Raw genomic sequence first — 7,189 nt, 5'->3', positions numbered from 1 at the left:
AGACAGAGTCTCACTGTTGCCTGGGCTAGAGTGCCATGGCATCGAACTCCTGAGCTCAAACAATCCGCCCGCCTCGGCCTCCCAAAGTGCTAGGATTACAGGCGTGAGCCACCACGCCCGGCCACATTATCTAGATTTTAAAACAGAGATGGAAAAGCTCCTATATGTATACATATGTGCATATGTGTACAGTTGTTAGAACATGCTTATGTAAACCCAGAGAAAGCAAAGAAAGAATCTACTTCATGGTTAACATAGTTACATTGAGTGGAGAATAAGTAGAAGATGTGAAAAGGGTGGCAAGCCAAAAAAAGAAAAAATCACAAAAAACAGATTGTATGATATGATCCCATTCAAGTATTTATGTAAAATGATGTCTGTATAAATGAATAGATATGTAAGATGATTTAAAAAACAAAACACTGCACAGAAATTAAATTGACTCTTCTAGTTGAGAAAAAATAAAATTCATTCCCAGAAATATTCCCTCAATTATTAAATTAAAAAATCAATCTATTTCTTCTAGGTATAATTCTTTCCTTCTCAGATTCTGATTTCACCCTTCAGGTAATGCTGATTTTGAATCCTGGGACTTAGCCAACCCACATGGAGGAATACAGGATATGAGAGGAGTTACTAGCTTTCTTCAATTAGGCAGCCAAAGCATGCTGAGGTGAGGGCAGGTTGGTGGTTCTAGATAGTCTTGGAGGCTCACGGTTCCCCAGGTCCTCCAAATTTTCCAAGATGTCACTATTCCAATTGTTGAGATGATATAATTCCCTAATCAACATCCAATCCTCCCATAAGCAACTATTGTGATAGTGAATTCAACCAGTGATGATCACTGAATCCATCTCAGGGCTTTTTTTGTTTTGTTTTGTTCTTAAATATCTTTATTTGAAGGCTTTGTCAAAATACACTGCCTTTCATGAAGTATTTTGAGAAGGGAGAAGTGGAAGGGAGAGGAGGATGGAAGAAAGCTCACTTGTCTGCTCCATTAGCACATGCTCAGCAGGACCTTTTTTACATTCAATTATTTAAATGATATATTTGAAGCTGAAAGTGCTGTCACAGGATAATTTTGTATAGCCTCTCTGCTCTATGTCTATAGAATGGCAAATATTCTTTCAGCATAAGAAAAGAAAAGCCCTGAAGTTCATTCTGCACCTTAAGGTCAAAAACAAAGAAATTAAATCATTGTCTTGAAAACAGAAGACGCTATGGTCTTTGTATTCCTCATTCTCTTGGATTTGCTTAATTTGATCAACTTCTCATTATTCAGAAGCACAGAACAGTATTCACAGTCTCAGGCAATCATGGGTCTTAATATGAGTGGCAATTATGTACCATGAGCAGGAAAATGGGTGACTCACTTCATTTTCTTCTTCTTAGCACAGTAACTGATTCCACATGTCCACATTTTCCTGAGAGTTCTTGCTCATCAACCAAACTCTAGTTCCAATTTCAAAACCAATTAGGTTTCTTTGTAAGCAAGAGAATTGACTATGAATAACCTGATTAAAGGGAGAAAAGGAATTTTGGGGAAAAACAGGATAGTTCACAAAATAGAACAGTAACATAGTAATTACTATCTTTTCCCAACTCCTATCCAAATATCTAATTCTAAACACATTGAATTTCACTGAAGTTCTGTTGCCTGCAACTCACCCTTGTTACCTGTTTTGGTACCAGTTACCAGTCTTTGGTTGTAAGCAATGTATCGGATCATAGATAATTACGGAAAGGATGTGGGATCCTCATAGATGTAGTGAAGGGGGCAGTTCGGTGACTAAGAACATAGACTCAGTTCAGATTGCCTAGGTTAAATTCCAGCTCCACCATTTCCTTGCTATGAATAGCTGGACAGGTATACAAACATACTATCTCATTTCCTCCCTAGTAAAGGAAAACTAATGATAGAACTTATCTCATCTATCTGAGATGATTAAGTAGGATAATAAAAGGTAAGGTACTGTATTAGTTTTCTATTGCTGCTATAACAAATTACCACAAATTTAGTGAATTAAAATGGCACAAATATATTATCTCACAGTTCTATAGGTTGGAAGTCTAGGTGGACTCAACTGGTTTTGCTGCTTTGAGTTAGTTTCATGAGGCCACAATCAAGGTGTCAACAGGCCTTATCTGGAGGATCTGGGGGACAGACCAATTCTAGGTGCATTCTGGTTGTTGGCAGAATTCAGTTCCATGAATTCCACGAAGTGCTGGCTGTTGGCTGTGTGTTGTTTTCAGGTTCTAAAGGCCACCCACAATCCCTGGCTTATGGCCCCCTCCATCATGAAAGCCAGCAATGGTGGGCTGAGTCCTTCTCATGCTTAAATTATCTCTGATGTTCCCTTCTGCCTTATCTTTCCTGCCTACAGCTTGAGAAGTTTCATTTCTTTTATGGATTGATGCAATTAGATGAGTCTACCTGGATAATCTAGGATACACTTCCTATTTTAATGTCTCTAATCTTAATTACATCTGCCCAGTCCCTTTTGCCATGTAACATAGCATATTCACAGGTTTCAGGGATTAGGAGGATATCTTCCTACCATAGGAACTTAGTATACTTCTTGGCAAAAGTTAATAAATGTACCAAATTCGCTATTATTACCATTTTTATTAAAAGTATGACCCCAGGAAGGACAGCTGCCAGGGGAGCAGGGTTCATAATCTCTTTAGACACTGTAGATTGACCTTGTTTTAAATGCTGTCTCTCTTTTTGTTTATTTCTGCTCAATATTCGAATTTTCTAGAGAAAGATTCTGAATAGCTTTGCTTGTCTCTGTTTTACTCCTTGCCCCAAAGTGCAGTCAGGAGAACAGGATAGAACAGTTAGCCTGTCCTGAGTTACAGTATCACCCCTCCCCCTTGATGGCCATATGAATTTGAGGGAACCAGTTTTCCTAAGGATTTGGGGTGTAATTATTAGAAGTGGGAAGGGGTAATGAGCAACTAATAGAAATAGATATTCATGTCGATATGAATAATAAATCGACATTTTTGTAAAATGACCTCCTGGAAAAGAGGATTATCTGATTCATTTCTCCTTCTCTAAATAATGCTTAACCTCATTCATCCTAAGAGTTCTCTGTCCTCTTTACAAACATTTCCAAGGGGGTAAATGCCTCCATGTTTCCTGTGGCATCTTGCAGCGTGGGCAATCAAGAAACTTTCCTTAAAGTCCATTTCCTGATCATGTAACGTAACAGTTCAGTTTCCTTTTCATCATGACTTTGTGTTTGTTACATGAGAGGAAGGAAATACTTTCTGAACATTCTTCCCATTTCTGCCTTCACCTCCTTGTTCTTCAGGCTGTAGATGAGGGGGTTCAGCATGGGTGCGATCACACTGTATTGCAAGGAGAAGATCATTTCCAAAGGGGAACTGGAAGTTGGCAAGAGATAGCTGATGAAACCTGAGCCATAGAACAAAATCACAGTAGTGAGATGAGAAAAGCAGGTAGAAAAGGCCTTGCTTCTGCCTGAGGCAGAGCTAATGCTCAGGATGGTGGAGACAATCTGGGCATAGGAGGCAACAATCATAATGAAGGTTCCGAAGAAATGCAAGACAGAGGAGCAGATCAGGAGTGTGAAGTTGGCAGAGGTATCAGAGCAAGACAGAGGGAATAGAGAAGATACCTCGCAGCTGAAGTGGAGAATAGTTTGGCCCTCACAAAAGTCTAAATTGACAGCCAGGAGGATATTGATGAGAGCATCAAAAAAGCCCAGGCCCCAGGAGCCCCACACCAGCCCAACACAGAGCTGGTTACTCATCACCTGGCCATAGAGCAGAGGGAAGCTGATGGCAACATAGCGGTCATAGGCCATCACAGCCAGCAGACAGGCCTCAGTGCCACCAGTGGCAAACACAAAGAAGGCCTGAACAAAGCAGCTCTCTACAAAGATGGTTTTGCTTTCAGAAAGTAGATTCTCCAGCATCTTGGGAGCTGTGATAGATGAGTGGCAGAGGTCCAGGAAGGACAGTTGTCTCAAGAAGAAGTACATGGGTGTGTGGAGGCGAGAATCAGCCCTAATCACCAGCAGCATCAAAAAATTCCCCATCAGTGTGAGGAGGTAAATCAAAAGGAACAGCACAAAGAGTATAGCCTGAATGTAGGGGTCAGTAGACAGTCCAAGAAGAACAAACTCACTGATAGCACTGTCATTTTCCATGGCCATATAGAGAAGTGTTCTTCCTGGAAAATAAGAAACAACTTCCACCAAAAGTCCTTTAATGCCCCTTAGTTACTCCAGCACCTAGATCTTCTTCTCTAAAATGTCTTTTCAGTACTGCCCAAAAACCCATGTTCAGATATTTAAAAGCCAACTTCCTGATCACCATTATACCATTGATATTCTAAATTAACTATTACTATCTTTTATTATAATCTTTTTTTAGTTAGAATATTTTTATGCTGATGAGAGTGAGTTATTTGAAGAGAGTTTCTGATGGGAAAGAGAGAGAAAGAAGAAAAATTCAGGAATGAATTACTTGAAAAATAGAGAGAGGATTAAATCTAAATCAAAAGGATTTAGGTAGGAACAGGGACATTATTTATTCTGCACAGGAGGGAAAGTCAAGAGTGTTGGACCAGGTACCAAGAAGTTAAGGGAGTTCTTGTTTAATTGTTTCCATTTTTTTTTTCAATAAGTGTAAATGAGATCATTGGTTGTGCATATGTATGTGTGTGAGCATGCCCACATGCCCACAAGAAAGTATAAAGGCATTGATAATGATAAAGTTAAGTGTACAATCATAGGAATAGGGGCCAAGGTGAAGTGTAAGAACCTAGTAGTGGATAGGAAGACAATAAGGCATCAAGAAATTTAGAGATAGTGATGAATTAGGATTGTTTTGAATTTTTGTTGTTTTAAATTTCCTCCATTTTATTTAATGCCATCATAGTATCATTTAATTTTAAAATATATCCATATAATAATAATGAATTTTTAAAAAACCAGCACCCTAGATCATAATGCCTAGTGATATTTTAGGTGGGCTTTTGTGGGTAATTCTCTGCCTGCCTCATGGTCATGGGAAGCTATTCCCTGTTACAGGACAACACTCTAGTTGGAAAACATGCCCAACCTAAATCCCACATATCCAATAATATATGTAGTCACCACTCCTAAGTCATTTTGCCAGGTTTCAAGGCACCATATGATTCCATGAACTGCCTTGTCACACTTTATAACTTGTGCATATTTTCCCATACTGGCATGATATTCTAGATTTCACCTGAGTCTCAAGATAACTGCTCAGCACTCTTGCCTCCTTGCTGTTCTAATTCGATACTAATGCATTTAATTCTCCCATAAAGGTTGAGGAACCTCTTGTTGGTTGACTGAAGAGCTGAGCCTCCCAGTCCTGGTGAGGAACAAACTCAATTACCTGAATTCTCAGCTGGTAGTACATTGGGTTGTGGCAACACCACTTTCAGATCCAGTAAGCAATAAAATTCTTGAGCTTGTAAGGTCAATGTTGAGAATACTGGTTTAGGGAAAAAGTAGAAAATCGTGTTGAAATTTAACATTATGATGGATTCAACACTAACAATGTAAAATGACAAATTGTAGATACTATCTGGGCATTTATTTCATTATTTGGGGACAGTATAAGGGAGATCATTGCTTGAATTCTTTCTCTTTCACTCATTAGATTTAGCAATACTGTGCACAGGAGCTCCCAGTGCTTATCCTGAGATCACCCCATCACTCCCAAAGGAAAGCAACATGAAAGGGAGCCCAGGCAAGGGTTTACAATAGCCATGAGTGAGGTCCGTGTTGTGTGATTTCAGAGCCAGCACATTGAAAAAATCCACTTCCTTTGGCTCCTGCAAATATAGCCCAACTGCCTAGCTCTAGAGATTTCATGAACTGTAGAAAGAATCCTTACATTGGAACAAAGCAAAACCTTGCCCAGAAACTACTAATGCAACAAAATGCAATGCTAGTCACTTGATTCCACAGCAGGTTTCTTCTTTAAGGTTATTTGGATGTTCTTAGGAAAATCTTTAAAAAAAAATTAGAACTTCCATTTTTCCCATGGGGGATGCCCGAAATATCACCATTATTAGTATATGCGATCTGTATTTCAAAATTTAAAATGAACAGTCTGGAGACATAACATGAAGTGTTTGTTTTTAGATATTAACACCATTATGTAGGGGAAATTAATTGGCACCTGCCCAAAGGAAAACCTCCCTGAGAAGTGTTCATTTCAGAAACAAAGGCTACCGTGCATAATAACTAGCCCACAGGAGTTTCTCAGAATGTGATAGTGGAAAACATGAATGTTTGCAATGTAAACTTGACAGTAAAATGCTATGCTTTGTTAAAGCACACTCCCGTTACCCTCATCCACACACTGTCCAAATATACAAATTATGTATCCAAATAATTAAAAACAACTGTTTCTATGCTTTTCTTTTTGTTAAGTAAAAGATGTGAGTTTCTACCTCTGTGAGACACAAGAATAAACAATATATAGAACTTGTAAAATACATGCTAGGTAAAGTGACCAAACAAGAAAAGCAACTGAGGAATCACACTTCAAATTCCTACAACTGAAGCAACTGAGGTCTAAGATTGTGTTAACATGATGCAAAATCAGATGTTGGGGGGAAATTCCCATCAGTTGTTTTCCCTGCAGCATGTTAACCAAGTAGCTGAACCAATTGCTTTAATGTTGGGAAGTGATGAGTGCTCAGCCTATGCTGCTTGTTATGTCGGCCAACAACATAGGGCAGTGTGTGATGATCTTTAGTTAACAGCTTTAAAGCCATATTTTCACAGTCAAAACAGTCCAATAGGGGCAATTAAGGTCAAGAACAGAAATGAAAAACATGTCTCAAATTACTGACCTGTTTGGGTCTATTGGTTATTTTTAAATTGGTAAATATATTAAATCATTTAATTTTAAAATATATCCATATAATAATAATGAATTTTTAAAAAACCAGCACCCTAGATCATAATGCCTAGTGATATTTTAGGTGGGCTTTTGTGGGTAATTCTCTGCCTGCCTCATGGTCATGGGAAGCTATTCCCTGTTACAGGACAACACTCTAGTTGGAAAACATGCCCAACCTAAATCCCACATATCCAATAATATATGTAGTCACCACTCCTAAGTCATTTTGCCAGGTTTCAAGGCACCATATGATTCCATGAACTGCCTT

This window comes from Propithecus coquereli, unplaced genomic scaffold (genome assembly GCF_000956105.1).
Source record: "Propithecus coquereli isolate 6110/MARCELLA unplaced genomic scaffold, Pcoq_1.0 Scaffold13, whole genome shotgun sequence".
Classification (NCBI taxonomy): domain Eukaryota; kingdom Metazoa; phylum Chordata; class Mammalia; order Primates; family Indriidae; genus Propithecus; species Propithecus coquereli.
Note: the sequence above shows the minus strand (reverse complement) of the source record.